This window comes from Notolepis coatsorum (genome assembly GCF_963971535.1).
Source record: "Notolepis coatsorum genome assembly, chromosome: 2".
NCBI lineage: Eukaryota > Metazoa > Chordata > Actinopteri > Aulopiformes > Paralepididae > Notolepis > Notolepis coatsorum.
The window spans coordinates 4,170,376-4,189,989 of record NC_140166.1 but is presented as its reverse complement, the minus strand read 5'-3'; the positions used below and the strand labels follow the sequence as shown (position 1 = coordinate 4,189,989).

General features: G+C 43.3%; 1 protein-coding gene across 1 annotated transcript in view; it reads left to right on the top strand.

Moving 5' to 3' along the window:
* The window catches only part of ddx52 (DEAD (Asp-Glu-Ala-Asp) box polypeptide 52), a 116,461-nt gene that overhangs the window by 16,339 nt on the left and 80,508 nt on the right, over positions 1 to 19,614 (top strand). The window lies entirely within an intron of this gene.

The following is a 19,614-nucleotide window of genomic DNA, read 5'->3' as shown; positions in this document are numbered from 1 at the left end:
AACTCGTTTTTGGGATCAATATAAAAAAAAAATCGCCATGGCATTCATAATTCATCCAGCCTCCCTCCGGGACTGCAGCTGGACTCTGTCTGATATTGCAACGCCTCAATACCGCCGCCTGGTGGATGTCGGGCGAGTTACACTCTAAGCCAAACCGGAAGTGGCGCTCGGTGCATCGAGGAAATTCCTGCGGCAGTAATATCTTGTAACGTGGGTCTAGATACACACTCGAGTGCATGGGATCGCTTTCGAAACGCAAGAATCAATATGATTTCGGCGTTTATTGCGTCATACAAACAAGAAATTGATCTAGCAGATCGACGTCAAATAATTGGAATATTTTTCCTCCAGTCTCATCGGCGAACGGTAAGAGGAATATAACGTTATTTTCAGCCCGATTGTTTATATATATATTTAAACTTTTTTTTATTTTCAATTTTTGACATGACATAATACTAGACACACAAACATTAACAGTAAAAATCCACAATAAATCACAGGACTATGACAGTCCAGTATTTGAATCAATATAAATGTAGATTACAAGATATATACATAATAATTACAATACAATACAATACATACATATGCTCTTGCTCGCTCTCCCCCCTCAGGACCCCCCTTGGACAGTCCAACCATTATTTCGTTTAAAACCAAGGATTACAAATTCATATGCTATGCTTTATTTTCTCCACCACAACTGACCAAATTGCTATGCTGGCTTCATTAACACCTAGGATTCGTGCGGTAGATATCTCTAAATAAATCACATCAAGATAGGTAAGAATCCATACCTTCAGGCACATTTTCTCCGGTTGAATCCAACGTGATGCTATTAGCTTTTTGGCAGCCGTAAGACCGGACAAGATTAGCCTCTTTACATGTACAGAGTGTGATAACTGAGAGACATTATTCAGCAACAATACTGAAGGAAGTACAGGTATGGTCAGAAAAAGAAATTCTGATAATTGCGTGGTTACTTCTTCCCAGAATATCTTAACAGGGGGGCATTCCCAATACATATGCATAAATGTACCGATATCACCCTTTAGACATAAGGAGCATCGATTGTTTATTCATTTCACGGCAATCCATCTGATCAACATATCAACCCATACTAAATAAAGCCGTTACTGATGATCAAGGAATTATAAACGACCCCCCCCCCCTTTCCTTCACGCATGATGAACCATAATGTATACCGATCATATACATTTGAATTTTTTAATATAGCGTGTATAGGAAAGAAATGCCAATCGATAATCTTATCATATGCGTCAGGGCCTATAACTCGCATTTTAGGAATTACTGCAGAAAACCTTAAAACATACTTATATTCTCGACGGTATTAACACAACAATGTATGAATGAAAAAATATAACGTTCCCACATCCGGAACGATAGATACCCGATGTTGAATGGGCCATAGTAATGTCGATATAGCTATAATATTTAAAAAGTTATAGCCCTGCAAAGAAGGTAAACATCTCCATAGGGTTACAGCACTGGCAGACTGGGCATAAGGATGGGCATACTGCGTGGCAGACAATGTGTTAAATAGACATGTTCGCTGTTTACAAACATACCGTGTTCGAACCAATCAGCAACACCAACTGAGTCACAAAGAATTACTTACTCATTATGAATTGAAAATGGTGATTGATTGAATGAAATTTTTTTAACAGATTGCAGAATGGGTACAATACAGTACGGCTCAATACACACAATTGTTAACACTTTGAATGCCCATCGCGAGATATCTCGGGTTATCAGCCCGCCCCCTGAATGCCCATCACGATCGCGATTTTTTTTTTATTAGCGATTTGAATTCATATTTCATCAACCGAGTCTACCGTTGGTACAGCAGCCCCACCAGGCGCTCAGATGTGAAAAAGCGCCCCCTATCGTCTCCCAGATGGTAATGCACCCTTTTGGATTGGACTCAATGAAAATGGATGAGAAAAAAAAACTCCGGAATCCACATTTTACTTCTCACGCATGTAACCGGAGCCGATCAGATTCATTGTGGACCCTCAGCACAGTGTTTTACAATATACGCGTAGGATCGATTTTTGGAATGGCGATCAGGAATTGGAATAATCCATTTGGATACCATCTGATCTCGGGTAAGGAATCTATTTTACCAGTCTTAGGATAATCAGACCTGTTTTCACGGAGATATAAGCTTTTCCCCTATATGTGATATGGCTGTTTGACTGTGCAAGCGATCAGGAACTAAGAGAATCGATTTTCAGCTCGCGGCACCAGCGTGCATACGTACACATATACTATCGATAATCTAGCGTTTATTTGAAAACGATTCATAAATAGGCCGAAAAATGACAACGTTCTAGAATATTACAGTACAGGGCGTTTATCACGGATAATTTTTTTCCCCTTGAAAACGAGGGCTTTTCAAAATGCTATCAAACGGAACTGAACCGATAAAAAAACAACCCGCTTCGACATTGTTGACTGGAAAATGAGTCATTGATAAGCGACGGGCAGATTAGACACATAGCCATAATTTAAAACATAGATTAGGCGATATGAATGCTAACATTGAAGTGGATGGTGGGCATTCAAGCACTAAATGTGCGCCCCCTGCTGGGCACTGAAAGTGTTAAGGGGATGTAGACCAGAGAAAGACTTTCGTCTTGTTTACATTAGTGATGTTAACACTTCCTTGGATCCGTCTAATATCACTCTAAACGGCCAGCATTTCATAATAGATTTGCATAGTCCGTGGGGCTGTTTGTAGAGCTAAATCTATACTTTATAGTATTGCTATCTGTCCATTCTCATTGTCAATTGACACCATAAACCGTCCCTTCAAAATGGCTTAAAGAAATAATTTTTTCACCAATACTTTCTCATTTTATAGCGTCTTGAATATAAGCGTTATAAGGGATTTGGTCTAGTATATTTCCTGGAAGGCGAGATACAGGCCGCTAAGCTACTAACGTTAAATCCAATGGCATTTCGGATATACAGAAGCTACAGTTAAAACTCAAACTGCATATGATCGGTATGATGGTCCACCATGAATGCATGAAAGGGAGGGGGGGCGGGGGACGTCGTTTCTGATTATTGATTACCAATAACCGCGTTAGCCTCAGTAGCCACATTCGCTGATCGGGTGGATGGCTATCATAACAAGGTCTGATCAGCGTGTAATTTACGTGAAAAAGATCTTACCGTGGGCCGGTTGGATCCCCCAAAGGATTTCCCAGTTATCGATCGCCATCTGGTAGCTCGATATGTCCATTGGCTGATCATATATTCCTTTACTGCACACTGAAATCCGCGTCCCAAAACGTATTCCAAGCTACAGGCTATAGACCACTACAAATGAGGTAATTGTAGATGTTGCCATAAGACGCGTCTGGTCATTTAGTGGGATCATTGTTTCATTATCCTGTTCGGCTGAAAGGACACTGGCCACCGAAGCTCCCCCCTCTGATGGAACAGTCCAGGGCGGGTGTGCGTTGCGTCACAATCCGTGGGCAATCTGCGCATATGCATGGGGAATAGGTGCTTAAAAACGGGCTTTTTCTCGGCACATTTAGTTCAGATGGATTAGGAATGGCTCGTGCCGTGTTCAGGAGATTCAGGCGCATACAAGTCTATTCGATCATGTCTCCAGCACCCCCACAGCCGTATCTGCAACCACTTACATCACGGCTCTCATCCACATTCATTCATATGCTCCCCCCGCTATATCCTCCCCGATTTCAGAATCCCGGAAGTGTTGCGGTAGTCTATAGGCATAGCTTCATGTTAGCAGAAAACAACATGTTACAAACAACAAAACTTCTGCAGTGCTGCTCGGTGACATTGAGTAGGTTATTACAATGGAATAAAATCCAAAACAATCCTCAACCGTTGGATTCGAAACACGGACATCTCCGTGGCCGGGCGCCATTGTGTTAAGATTCACCGATTCGCATCGGTGCACCGGCATAAACTTTCACGATGCGAGTGCACCGGTGGAATAAGTGCGCATCGGCTAGAATTCAGGTTGAACTCGCAATGCATTTGTTGTAGCATCTGTTGCATCGGTCAAAACCGATTCATTCATATAATTTCCTCTCATCCACTTCTGTCAGCAGTGCACTGCACACAGCAGATACCATCTTTGCTTCGCTACTACAGAAGGCGAGAGCCGCGTCACAGTTATCAACAAACAGTGAAAGTCGAGGAGACATGAATAGAATTGATCAACTGGCTAACGCTAGTAGCTGCTGGCTAACGTTAGCCACTTAGCCGTTCAGCTAACGCTAAACTAAAACTAAAACTAAACTAAAACGTGACTCTGCAACACCAGTTCCATTAGTGAGGAAATGGGGGGGGGGGGGGGGTATATTGACGACGCTTGACAACAGGTTCAAAGATAACTTCACATTTATTGGCAATTCGTTTCTTTATATCGCTTCCTCTAGCCAGGTTCAAACTGTGTTGACAAAATGCCATCATGGTGTGGTTAGCTACGGAGCATCAGAACGCTCAAACGCTCTCTCTCTCTCTCTCTCTCTCTCTCTCTCTCTCTCTACATTCAATGATTTAAAGTGGCCAAACGTTACAATATAAATACTAACTGGATAGTTGATGATAAACATTTAAGAATACATCTGAAATATTATAAAATATTAAGTCTGCTATAAGCCATTATCCCTTTGTGTGTGATTATTATTGTCTCACAGTAGTGTGTATATATACATTGTGTGTGTGTGTTTTTAGCTAAAGTGGTAAGTGGATAGAAAACACAGTACTGTGCAAAAGTCTTAGGCAGGTTTAGGAGTTTTTATATAAATTGTCTTACAGTAGATTCTTTTATTTTTAATAATAATATAAGCTGGGCGGCTAGGTGGTGTAGTGGGCAAGGCGCTCGCCATCAACGCTGGAGACGCTGGGTTCGAATCCAGCTCTCGGCGTTGCTATCAGCTTGGCTGGTTGTTCATACTAACACAATTGGCAGTGTTAGGGGTGGGAAAGCTGATGGGTGGGTCCTGGGCGTTGTGGACAGCGACCCCTACAGTTCGGTCGGGGCGCCTGCACAGCGAGGGTAGGATCTGGAGGGAGGTAGTGTGACCTTCCACACGTTACACTCTCCTGGTGAGAATCTGCGCTGCCAGGCTGGGTGCCGGCTGGCTGCACATGCGTCGGAGTAAAGCATGTGACAGTCTCCGGCCTTTCGGACCAACAGTAGGGGGGAGTGCGCAACAACCAGGGAGGGGGTTGGGAATAGGCATAACGACTAAACAGTGGGATGGGAGAAAAATCGGAAAAAAGGAGGGGGGGGGAAAGATAATAATAAAAAAAAATTATGGCTATGTGTCTAATCTGCCTGTCGTTTATCAATGACTTGTTTGCAGTCAACATTGTCAAAACGGATTGTTTTTTTATCGGTTCATTTTCGTTTTATAGCATTTTTAAAAGCCCTCGTTTTCAAGGAAAATATATAGATTCCGTGATAAACAGCATTTACTGGAATATTCTAGCATACACAAAAACGTTGTCATTTTTCGGCCTATCTATGAATCGTTTTCAAATAAACGCTAGATTATCGATAGTATATGTGTACTTATGCATGCTATAGAGGCGGGCTGAAAAATAGATTCTCTCATTTCCTCATCAGGAATCACAGCGCACACCAGGGTTTCCGTTAGAAAATATTGTTGCCGGTCTCCGTGTCCTGGAAGATTTCAATCTCCCGGACAAATGTGAGAAATTCCGGTCAGTTTATTGAGCTTAAAAACAATTGATAGGCAGGCTATATAAAGAATGACATCCTCAAGGCATGTAGATTTATAATATTTTAGCTTAAAACTAGGCTACTTTTGCGTATACAGTAATTATATTCCAAATAAAATAAGTCCCTCGAGACTCTGTGCTGCTGCTGACTTGAAATCAAATAGGTGTCTGTGGGCAGTCGCCTGACATTAATAAACAGCAGTCTGTTATAATCACATTTTTATGAGCTAACGAATTCCGTTATATTGGACATTTGTATTAATTATATCAAGCGAAGAACTGAGAAATTTGGCAGAGAGAGACGGCAACATTATCGTTCACTGAAACTTTCAACGAAGCGATAAACTAATCCCAATAGTATGCAACTGCAGAGCCGCAGAGCCAGCGGCGCTCTCAGGTCCGGCTCTGAGGGCCGCTCAGCAGCGCCACCCACCCAGTGGCTGAATTGCCAATGGCTGAATTGGAGTATTGCACTGTGCGGGCACAACTGTGAGCTCTGCGGCTCTGCAGTTGCATGCTTCTCGCTAATCCAGCATCAAGCTCCCGCCCCGCCATTCTCATCAGCAAACCACAGGTCGTGCTGCAAACTTGCTGTGTGCGTGATATGATATAGGAACACACATCATTGTCATTATTAGACCTGCTTGGTGAAGCAACAATGAAACAAATTTACCTATTTTAATACAATTCAAATTGTGCTTAGAGGGAATTATTTTCACAGGACATTATGACCGGAGATATTTAAATATGTCGGACTTCAACAGATTTCCCTGGTAAAAAAAACTGTTATTACCGGACAACGGAAACCCTGGCGCACACACACACACACGCATAGGGCAAAAGCTTATATCTCCGTGAAAACAGGTCTGATTATCCTAAGACTGGTAAAATAAATTCCTTTCCTGAGATCAGATGTTATCCAAAAAGATTATTCCAATTCCTGGTTGCCATTCCAAAAATCGATCCTTTTATTGATCCCACGCGTATACTGTAAAACAGCGTATACACGCTGTGCTGAGGGTCCAGCATGAAGCTGATCGGCCCCGGTTACATGCGTGAGAAGTAAAATGTGGAGTCCGGGTTTTTTTTCCCCATGCATTTTCATTGAGTCCAATCCAAAAGGGTGAATTACCATCTGAGAGACGATAGGGGGCGCTTTTTTCACATCTAAGCGCCTGGGGTGGCTGATTTACCAACGGTAGACTCGGTTGATGAAATATGAATTGAGATCGCTAATAAAAAAATAAAAACGTGAAAAAACGAATATTCTCGTTATGGACATTCAACCCACGGGGTAAACCCGAAATATCTCGGGTTGGGCATTCAAAGTGTTAAAGGGGCTATGTATTGCTATTCCTAGCACTATTTGGGCAACTTTACACAATTCCTGTTAGTCTATTGAAGACATTTGTAATTAAAAGAAGCATTGTTTTATATTTCTAATCAAGTACTCAAAACCATCATTTTTCTGTCTCAAGAAATCAGGCTGTTATGGCAGAGAGAGAGAGAGAGAGAGAGAGAGAGAGAGAGAGAGAGAGAGAGAGAGAGAGAGAGAGAGAGAGAGAGAGAGAGAAGAGAGAGAGAGAGAGAGAGAGAGAGAGAGAGAGAGAGAGAGAGAGAGAGAGAGAGAGAGAGAGAGAGAGAGAGAGAAGGAGAGAGAGAGAGAGAGAGAGAGAGAGAGAGAGAGAGAGAAGAGAGAGAGAGAGAGAGAGAGAGAGAGAGAGAGAGAGAGAGAGAGAGAGAGAGACTCTCACTCATGAGAGTTCGCGGCAGCTTGTTTTTTTTCTTTCTTTCCACTCGCTGTCTAGGTAGAATGGGGGCGGGCATTAGCTCCAACCACAGAGCCAATCGCATCACCCAGCGGCCGTATGACGCATATTGGCCGTTCAAAAAAAAATTACCTGATTTACTGCAGGACGAAAGGGGCTGGCTGAATCTGAGCAATCCGCCAATATGTATTTAGACACTAAAACACATTGATACGAACTCCTATTACTATAATACAATGCTAGAGACTGAAAAATGACATTTATAATACATAGCCCCTTTAAGGCGCAATCACATCCTGTTTCATAATGGCCAATATGAAATTTAGGGGCTTACAGCCCCCCTAAAAGTGATCTTATAACGTTGATGCCTGTCATGGCCACTAGAGGGCGAATTTGCAGTGGCCCAATATCCAGATTTCTTCTAAATATATTTAGTTACATGTGTACCAAGTTTGATGCTTTTATCACAAAATGCACAATTCTGTTGAAGATTGGAGCTAAGCTGCCCCACTACTAGTTACAGGGAAAGTTCCTCCTGGTGCAAACAGGCTTATGGCTTTATATTAGGGGTGGAACGGTCACAAAATCGACGGTTCGGTTCGTATCACGGTTTAGGTTTACGGTTTTCGGTTCGGTTTGGTATGCGTTGTTTTTATTTAAAAAAAAATGTAACACTCCAAAAATACCATACATACGCGGCAACTAGGGGTGCGGCAGGGGCTGCAGCACCCCCTGCTGCCGGGGAGTGTAACTGCATCTGCAAGGTTGTTTTGGCTTTTATTATTCCATTGTAACCGAGGCTACTCGGAGCGGCACTGCAGATTTACCCTACTCTTGGAATCATTGCCAGATCGTCATAGGGGCGCTGTCTCGATAATGCAGTGTTGTTAACAGCGTGTAGCCGACGCATGAACCGGTTGGGGTTTGAATAGACGCGGCCTGGAAGCGTCAACGCGTAACTGGAAATCCGATGGTAAAAAAAATAGACTCAGCCTGGAAGTTTTGGGACGCTGAATTCGCAGTAAAGGAATATATATCTGCGGTTTCCCTGGCGTGAACAAGCCAGCAGAACTATCCGAGCCCCCGGGAGGGTGATCGAAGACCTTTTGCATGTCGGCGATCATGTATGCGGGGAACGAATTGCAGAGGGAGGGCGCAACAGTTGGGGTAAGCTGGGCTGTGATGTTACATGTTTGTCTCGCACGCTCCGCAGAGCTGAGCGTGAGAGCGCGGTCTTTAGTGAACGAGTGTTGGTTTACCAGAGTGGTAAACCTATAACGTTATTATTATATCACTTATCTCAGCACCCCCTCATAACACGTTTCAGACCCTGTTGAACGCTCTGACTCAATAGTACCCATCTGCAGAACATCAGCCTCAGCACTCTCAGGCCCCACGCTAAATGTGATTTGACCAAAGCAGAGTATACACACAGACAGTGGAGCTGTTTGCAGATAGCGAGCATTTTGACTTGTTGTGTGGTGGCGATGTCTCGCAGACAATACAACTACAAGTATAATTATATAATATATATATATATATATATATATATATATATTTTGATCCACTTTTTCTCCCATTTTTCTATATTTTCTCCCATCCCAATTTCGTATCATCCAATCCAACCCTCCCCTGTCACGAACGCTGTTTCTTGCCTCCCACAAGCCGGCTGCAATGTGGACTAAGTCATACATAGCACAAGCCCCCTCCGGTACTTGAGGTAACAGCAGTCGCATCTTTTCACCTGCGCAGCTCGATCTCTCAGTGGCGAGGAGTAACGCGTGGGAGGCTCACGCTGCCCCCGACACTTCCTGATTCTACTGCGCAGGCGCACCAACCGACCTGTAGGAGTCGCTGTCCACAACGCCCGATCCCCACCCATCAGTTTCCCACCCCCTAATACGGCCAATGTGTATTAGTATGGACGGCCAGCTAAACTGAAAGCAATGTGGAGCGCTGGGCTCGAACAGGCAAGCCCAGCGTATATAAAATAAAATAAAATGTTTATCAAAAACGATCAATATCTCAGCACCCCCACTTCCCGCTGACTTCCCGCGGCCCTGTACATACGTGGAGGTCGTACCGAACGGTGTACGGTTCGAATACGTACCGTTCGGTACGACCTCCACGTTCGGGGCATGTGTGTCGCAATAAACGCCGAAATCATATCGATTATTAAGTTTAGAAAGCGATCCATTATGTACATTGTGTCTGTCGGGAGTCATGCAACGATATCTGACAGCCGGATGAATTTAATCGATGCACATCAGCCATATCCTGTAGTCGAGTGTAACTCGCCCGACCATCCACCAGGCGGCGGTATTGAGCCATCGTTGCCGTCACCTATAGGGTCCAGCTGGAGCGTCGCGGCTGTATATATGAATTATGAATGCCATGGCGAAAAAATTAAATATTGATCTCAATAACGCTGTACAGCGAGGTCTGGCGGTCAACGCATGGCGGGCAATAACGCTGTACAGCGTTTTTGGCGGGGAAAGTGTTAATCACAGTAACCTTAGCGAGCTAGCGAAATTATACATAAATCGGTTTTCATATAAATCAATCTTTACTACGACTTTAAAACGGTGGCGTGGCATGGTCTACGGAGACGCAGAAAAAAGCAGAGACAATTCCAAGACTGACAGCGCCGCGCATAGCTAGAGCTGCCGCGATAACCGCATTACCGCGGTATCGCTGTTGCATCATGCTCACCGCAGAGTTAGGCTGAATACCGCGTCACCGCTGTTTTTTTATCATAATAATAAAGTTGGCTTGCGGCTTTGCAGATATACCCTACTCGGTTCCAAGCGACCCTATTGGGTAGAAGTGGTACCAGAAAAGTCATGTGAAACATTGCAGACCACTGACTGGTCAGAAGAGAGACGCGTCACAGTTTGGAGGCTCTGAACAAAAACAGAACGCCGCCATCTTTACTGCCTCGCTAAGGATGCATTTCATTCAGGATTTGTTTGCGACAGAACCAAGTGCAATAAACAAAAAAGAATGGATTCACTGTGTATTCTGCCTTATTTATTGATGAAACAAAACCGACATCAACTCAATTTACCACCGAGCGGAGAGTTTAGTGTCACAACAAGATCGCTGATGTGTTAAGTTTGTTGTTAATATTAGCCTAATACTACCGTCAGCCGATATACACGAGAGGTAACGTTAAACCCGGGTTGCTTGGTAGAATACACAATGAGAGGTAACGTTAGCTTTGGCAGAATAGACGCAACGAGAGTATGGTTAATGTTGTTATTGATTGATTGATTGATTTAAACTGTGTTAAACTCTGGCTTGCTGCAAGCCCTCGGACATGGCTAATTGGCTATGCCCACGGAGCTTTCAGTGTACACAAGCGAGCGGCACCGCCTGCATCCCCACACGGAGACAAACGGAGTAGTACCTGGCTGCAGTGGAAAAGGAACGAAGTACCAGGTGCCTAAAGCGGGTCGAGTAGGTACTATGCAGTGGAAAAGCGCCATTAGACTAGAGGCAGGCTATAAGAGTAGACTACTAAAAAAAAAAAAATGCATTCAATTTTTTTTTGTGCGCACTGTGCGGTAATAACCGCAGCGGTAGGAAATATTTCGCAAATTTGTGCGGTAAGGAAAATAGCAATACCGCGGCAGCTCTACACGTAGCGTCTCTCTCTCTTCTTCAAGTAACCAAACGTTACACTATAAAAACGAACTCGATAGTTGATATAATTAAGCATTACATCACGCGCAGGAGTGTGTTATGAGAATTAGAGCATGCCTAGGGGTGGTTGTTAGGCCCGAGGCACAGCCGAGGGTCGTTAGACTCCCCCTAGGCATGCTCTAATTCTCATAACACACGACTACAAGTGGTGTAATGGCTTTTATACAATTGGCGCATTCATCCAACCTTATTGCTATACAATAAACACACATTAATTGAAGATTTATTGACAACCATCCGCAGAAAAAGTTGTTCCAAAGAAAAAGAAGAGAAGTTGCCTCCGTGTGTAGAAGCAGCTCGGAGGTGCGCTGTTTCAAGGCATGCCATCTAAGAATGAAGTGAGCGTGTGTTATTGGATTGATTGATTGATTGATTGATTGATTGATTGAAAGTGTTTACATCTTTATACAATTGCTGAATTCATCCAACCTTATTGCTATACAATAAACACACATTAATTGAAGCATAATGGAGATTTATTCACAAAACCATCCGCAGAAAAAGTAGGTAAAAAAAAAATAGAAGTTGCCTCCCTATATATATTTGAACCTACTTTCTATAGAAGCATCTAAGAATGAAGTGAGCGTGTGTTATTGGATTGATTGATTGATTGAATATGTTATTAATGTTCGCCTTGTTTTGAACTGGTTATGCTTTGGCCCTCTTTCGAAGTCGGTTATGCTTAGAGTTTGGAATCAGGGCTGGTGGTCTATCGCCCTGCTCTAAAGATAAACTCTAAGCATAACCGACTTCGAAAGAGGGCCAAAGCATAACCAGTTCGAAACAACAAGGCTTCAAAGCATGCCGTCTAACAGTGAAGTGAGCGTGTGTTATTGGATTGATTGATTTATTGATTGAAAATGTTATTAAGTGAAATTAGAGTGTCCTTTTGACAAATGGCATCTAACAACACACTTCGTGCGATTTATTGTTTGTTCCACAATGAGTCATGACCAACCAATTACATAATCCAACATTGTGTAAGCAACTAACACATTCCACGTGACAGAATCCTTTTTGAATGAGTCGTTATGACGCTATCAATACATCCATCCATTCATAAAGATTATTGTCCGCCATCTTGGTTTCATTCCTAAAAACTCGAATGGAGGAGTGATTGTAATTCGGTTGTGGGCGGGTTCTGGGATCACGAGCATGTGTTATGATAAATAACAACGTCTAACTTGACTGTTTCAGCCAATCAGAATCGAGAAATTTGCATGGCATTGTATAAGTTGATATATGTGTGTGTGTGTGTGTGTGTTGGAAAGTTTGATAGTATTTACTGAGGATGGCCAGATAATGTTGATATTTAAACTTAAAAAATTATTATACAGAGAGAAGCTTCAGCAAGTAGAAAACGCTGCTGACCGACAAAAGAGAATCCCTCACTGAGGAAAACACAAAGGCCTAATCATCATGTATCACAACGGTGATGTCAGCCAGAGATGGGGAGAAGCATGAACCTTTAAAGGGAAACTATCTTATAAATGGCCTTTTTCAGTGTTTAGCATTGTTTCCTAGCTATGTGGACTTATATTAATATGATCTATGTCTCTAATTCTCATATTGGTGCATTCTTCCAATTCTCCTCTCACAATATTCACCCTCACTGAACTGAGTCATCTGAAAATGTGATGATTTGTGATGTCAGAGAGACTCAGCTGCATGATAATGTGGCAGATGCCACCAGGCCACACAGTGGTTTAGGAGCCCAGCCTCAAAACGGCTCGAGATCTTGAAGTAGAAAAATGCTGTTTTTGAGGACTTGATTAGAAATACAAAACAATGGACAAAAGAAATTAAATTAAAAATTTATTTTACAGAGGTGTTCCATAAACTCACAGGAATTGTGTAAAAGTGCCCAAATAGTGAAAGAAATAGTAAAATAGTTCCCCTTTAAAGGACATCTCTTTGAAATAAATTACATTTTACAGTTTTTTTCTGATTTCTTTTAAACAAATGATTATTTTGTATTTAACTATTTAATTATTATTTAGTTATTGCACTGCACTGGCAGTTGAACTGCATTGAACTGAATTGAAAAAAATAAACCCCATAACTGAACTGGCACTGAACATTGAACTCATGCATTAAAGCGTTCCGTCTCCAGACGGATTTCAGTCTTTTTTATTTTTTTTTCCGTCAATTTGATTTGGAGTCTGACGGAATTGGCTACCTGGTATAATATGATTTGTAGATGCGTAGGGCATTTTGACCATTCTAACCAATCAAACGTGAGCTTGACGCACACACGCTGCTCACAGTGCCCTCCCCCTCACAGACCTGTCTTGTCACAGACCCGTATCATTTGCACCGAAGATAGCAAGCGTGCAGGTCCTCTTTTAACACCACTGAAGCATTAAACAATGGCCCAGTAAACTATTCACTTTAGTTTACTACACGAGGCGTTCTCTAACGTTATCTAGCTAGCTAGCTGATAGCTCATAACATAATTGAAATTCGTTTTTGAAGCTGTGGCTAACGTTAGCTAGCTACCGTTCTTCGGGTGGCTAACGGTTAGCTACCTAGCAACTGTAGCTTGCTAATACGGGCTGTCCTGGCTGGCTAACTTTTATTTCGCAATGGAGTGGAGCTAACTAACTGTACAAATCGATGTGATTGGCTCAGACTGTATTTTGTACGGTTGGCTGCCTGGCTGTTGTGGATTCGGGGAGCCAGCTAGCAGCTAACATCAACTCAATGTCAACACTATGTTGACACTGTGAGCGAGTTTGCCGACAGCAATGTAACAAACAATATGGTCCGTGCGGAAGCATTATCCCCAACACATAGTTATTAGCTAACGTCAGCATAATAACGATAATGGAAGGAGTAAGCCGGCCACTAAAAAGAAAACACACGCAGTGTTCTCAGACGAAAAGGATGAGCGGCACCACCCAACAAAAGAAAGTTATGAGAGGATGGAAGTTTGAAGATAGCAGTGTTTCAAGAGACTGGCTAGGCTACAGTATGATGCGGGGGCTGTAGACGGTGGTGAGTTGTTAACTTGTTCCGTGTTCCGCAACTATGTCAAAAAGAAAAACGGAAACAACACATTTGTCATTGTCGTGTTACTTCACACTACAAATATGTGAGTCCTCTGCTGTGGTTGTGAGTATCCTTTATTAGCTTAACTCCGTAGCAACATCACACAGGTGTATCTGTAGACGGTCTCCTCCCCACTGTATATTCTCTCCCCACCGTATGTATCTTTTTTCTCCCACCCACCCTAATGTACAGTCTCCTCCCCATCATAATGTATATAATCTCTGTTAGGATCTATGGGTAACAGTACTGTATATTTGCATATCGTATATGTCACAAATGTAACATTACTATATACCTGTTCTGTAGTATGTCATGTATGTCCCTATGCCATAAATGTTGTGTATGTCATAAATGTCACTATGAATTGAAAATGGGGGACCCTGATGTAAACAAGACAAACGTCTTTCTCTGGTCTGCATCCCCTTAACAATTGTGTGTATTGAGCCGTACTGTATTGTACCCATTCTGCAATCTGTTAAATATTGATTGATTGTTTGTTATAACATATTGCAGAATCGGTACAATACAGTACATCTCAATACACACAATTGTTAAGGGGTTGCAGTTGCAGACCAGAGAGACTTTCCTCTTGTTTACATCAGGGTCCCCCATTTTCAATTCATCATAACATATATGACATACTTGACATACAGATAGATAATACTGCTACATCTATACATTTACGACATACCAGATTTACAAATACAGTATTGTTTGTGATACAATAAGAGTCTAAAAAAGAGAGTATATACATTTGACGAAGAAACTGTACATTGGAGGAGGTTGGGTGGAGGGGGGGGGGGACTGTACATTGTAGGTGGTTGGGGGGGGGGGGGTAACTGTACATTGGATTATCGACGAAACCGAAACAAGTAGGCTCCCTTAAAACGCCAACGCTATTAAAAAGAAATACAGTGGAGGTTAAAATAAGAATATGACTTGGCCTGAAAAAAAGTTCAGTCAGGAGATTTTTTTTTTTTTGCTTTAATCCCTGTGAACTACACTGGCACTGTTTGCAGATGTACTGTTAAAGTTAGTTAGTTAAAAACAAAATTTGTATTGTTTTTTTTTGGTTAAATCCAATGGAAAAAATATAAAATCAGAGAAATCCAGAAGGAGGATCCGCCCCTTCCTGACAAAAGAAGCCACCCAACTCCTCGTCCAATCAACAGTCATCTGCCGCCTCGACTACTGCAACGCACTGCTCGCTGGCCTCCCGGCCACTGCCACTAAGCCTCTTCAAATCATTCAGAACACAGCGGCCCGCCTGATGCCCAACCTACCGAAGTCGGCCCATGTCACCCCACTTCTTAGGGACCTGCACTGGCTCCCCATTGCTGCACGAATCCGCTTCAAGGCCCTCGACCTAGCATACCGTGCGGCAAAGGGAACCGCTCCCGCCTACCTCCAGTCAATGGTCTCTAACTACACACCCTCAAGACCCCTACGCTCTGCATCTTCTGGCCGCCTCAGACATACTCCTATCCAAGCTCCGGGTGGGTCATCAAAGAGAAGTCGCCTATTCTCAGTCCTTGCCCCACAATGGTGGAATGAACTACCCACCCCAGTTAGGACAGCCGAAACCTGTCCAATCTTTCGCCGTCGACTAAAGACTCACTTCTTCAACCATTATCTGAATTAAAAAGAAAAAAGATCTAACCCTAACTAACCTTACTGTCATGCACTTGTCCTAATAATAGTCAGGGGGCCAATCCTGAAAAGTGCTTCCGTTAACACTTTGCTGCCATGTTTGGGTAGAAGCTGTCAACATATTTTTTTGGTAAGAGGGGACCTATGTAAGGGGACCTAGGGTGGTTGACAAGTTTGAAAAATTATTTTGTGACTTTTAGAGGACTTTTCAGGCCAATTTTTCAGATTGCCTGGCCGAAATGACATGCCCACAATAAATATAGAATATCTCCCCAATCACAAGGGCAATATAGATAATCCTGGTATCAAAAGAAAGGTGACAGCAGTGGGATGGCTGCAGCAGTGTCAGAATGTAAATGGATGTTACTGTGTCAGAGGAAATAGAGCTAGACCATTGAAAAAAAAGTCAAATTCAATTTCCGCCTAAAAGAAAACATGTTTTTAGAGTGAATATCAGCTTGGAAACATGAGATAGTAGCCCAAATAATTTAGGAATCATGACTCCAATGTATGCTAGGTACTTTTGCCAAGTTAGAGCACAGTAATTTGATACAGTGCAATACTACACAGGTTATGTCCAAGCGGAAATCTAAATGATTCTCAAAGTGACCTTTTGTGCTAATGCTTGACTTTTTTTCTTTCTTGATCCACTTTTTCTCCTTCTTTTTTCTGTTTTTCTCCCATCCCAATTTAGTCATGCCAATTCCCCCCTCCCCTGTCTTGATTGTTGCTCGCATGTGCCCCCCACTGGTCGGTCGTAGGGAGGGTTGTAAAATCTATCGCATGTCCCCTCCGATACATGCAGAGTCAGCCAGCCACTTCTTTTCACCTGCCAGCGCGGACTCTCATTAGCGAGGTGTAACGTGTGGGAGGCTCACACTACCCTCGACATCTCCTGTCTTTGCTGTGCAGGCGCCCTGACCGACCTGTAGGAGTCGCTGTTTACAACGACCAGATTACCACCCATCGACTCCCCTCCCACTGACTCTGCCAATTGAGTCAGTATGACGGCCGGACCAAGCCGGAGGCAACGCTGACAGCCGGTGACGAGCGCTTAGACCGCTGCGCCACCCAGCCGCCCCGCTTTTTTACTTTTTAATGTTGTATTTTGACAATACACTTTGATACCATGATTAGAGCTGCCGCGATAACCGCATTACCGCGGTATCGCTGTTGCATCACGCTCACCGCAGAGTTAGGCTGAATACCGCGTCACCGCTGTTTTTTATCATAATAATAAAGTTGGCTTGCGGCTTGCGGCTCTGCAGATATACCCTACTCGGTTCCAACCGACCCTATTGGTCCAGCCTGGCTCTGCGGCTCTGCAGATACCCCCTACTCGACGCGTCACACTTTGTAGCCTCTGAACGAAAACAGAACGCCGCGCCGCCATCTTTACTGCCTCGCTAAGGATGCATTTCATTCAGGATTTGTTTGCGACAGAACCAAGTGCAATAAACTAAAAAGAATGGATTCACTGTGTATTCTGCCTTATTTATTGATGAAACAAAACCGACATCAACCCAATTTACCACCGAGCGGAGAGTTTAGTGTCACAACAAGATCGCTGATGTGTTAAGTTTGTTGTTGTTATTACTACAGTCAGCCGATATACACGAGAGAGGTAACGTTAAACCCGGGTTTGCTTGGTAGAATACACAATGAGAGGTAACGTTAGCGTTGGCAGAATAGACGCAACGAGAGTCTGGTTAATGTTGTTATTGATTGATTGATTGAAACTGTGTTAAACTCTGGCTTGCTGCAAGCCCTCGGACATCTATGCCCACGGAGCTTTCAGTGTACACAAGCGAGCGGCGGCGGCCCCGCCTGCATCCCCATTCCCCACACGGAGACAAACGGAGTAGTACCTGGCTGCAGTGGAAAAGGAACAAAGTACCAGGTGCCTAAAGCGGGTCGAGTCGAGTAGGTACTATGCAGTGGAAAAGCGCCATTAGACTAGAGGCAGGCTATAAGAGTAGACTACCAAAAAAAATAAAAATGCATTCAAACTTTTTTTTTTTTTGTGCGCACTGTGCGGTAATTACCGCGGCGGTAGGAAATATTTCGCAAATTCGTGCGGTAAGGAAAATATCAATACCGCGGCAGCTCTAACCATGATAAGACAAAATATTTGTGTGGATTACTGAGGATCATCTTCACAGTAATAATATAACCATTGTATGTATACAAAATATTACATTAAACATAAATAAAAACTAAAACAATTAAATGTATCCAGTGTTAGGAACCAGAGCAACTCAGGGGTTAGGCATGTTCAAGCCAAAATGTGTGTTTATTTGGAAGAGGGAGGGACATTTCTGGGACGTGTATGGTGCAACTGGAATTCTGGATATGAAATGTGTCCCTGACCATGTGTATGAGTGCAAAGCGTGTGTAGTGCATATTGTGTGCAGAATGGGAATGTTGGAAGTGTTCTTAGTGTGCGTGTAGGCTATGGCGTGAGACAAGGTGTAGTCAAGGCAGCATGGGGCACTAGAATCCTGGTGTCTATGAGGATGAGGACAGGCCCAGGAATCAAATGGGGCACAGGAGACACTTGAGGAGGAAAGAGACACAAGGTCAGAATGGCACAACAACTGGATGCATAGCAAGGTAATAAACTTGAACTAGAATCTCAGGTACATACCGTTAGGACCTAGAAGGCTCTTCAGACTCTAGGTTTGCTGGTTACAGACGGCGATCTGTACGCCCCTGTGCCCTCAGTGCACGTGCTGATGTGGAGGGCTGAGCATCGCACACTGAAGATCTCGTTGTTGATGTGCTTTTTTCTGGCGGCCGCACCACAACATCCAGATCAAGATTGGTTTCTTCACCGTTAGTCTCTTGAATGACATTGGAGTTCATGCACCACGCTGCACGAGCACATCCACACACCCCACTGCAATACAGTCCTCTTCTGCGACAGAGACACTGTCTGGTACTGCACTGACTTCCACTTTCCTTGCATCCACACACTGTCAGCTGTACGCATGTGGATTGTATAGGTTCCTTGGTAAGAAGCATGGGGACCAGCATACCATTCATCTCTGCCAACCACAATTGGTGAGGGCAGTTGTGGATGTGACACTAGTGACTGTTTCCAAAACCTCGTTTGGTAGTGGGCCCTCTTGAGGTGCATTGACAATGCATCTTCTGTTTGTGGTAATGTATCAACATTTGCTTTAAGTTTTCGAAAGAGAGTGCAGCAAACTTCTTGTATCGAGTTGCTGGTTGACTTAAGGTCATAGAGCTTACATATGAACTGTTCTGCCAAGGATAGGGAAGTGGTACTTGGTACTTCATCCTCACCAAAGTTGTGGAGAAGATGCGGGTACTGCTGGAACACTTTCCATGCTGTCCTTTTTCCAATTCTGGTGAACTAGCTCGTAGTATCACATCCAGTGATGGCATGAAATGCCAACAGACCATCGAGCATCTCATTTGGTAGTGTGATTTGATGGACTTTGATGTAGCGTGGTTTGTTAGCTGTTCCTGCTTTCATCCAAACTTCTTGGCTTAGTTGGTTTGCAAATACAAGTAGTAGCAGCAACACATCTGTGTCTCGGCACTGAATGATGAGCCTCTGAAACCCTTTCGTTGTTGCATTAGCTGCATGTAGTAGTATGTGTGTATCCGTTTCTTCATGTGTAGCTTGTAGGGGAGATACATCAATCCCAGCTGCTGA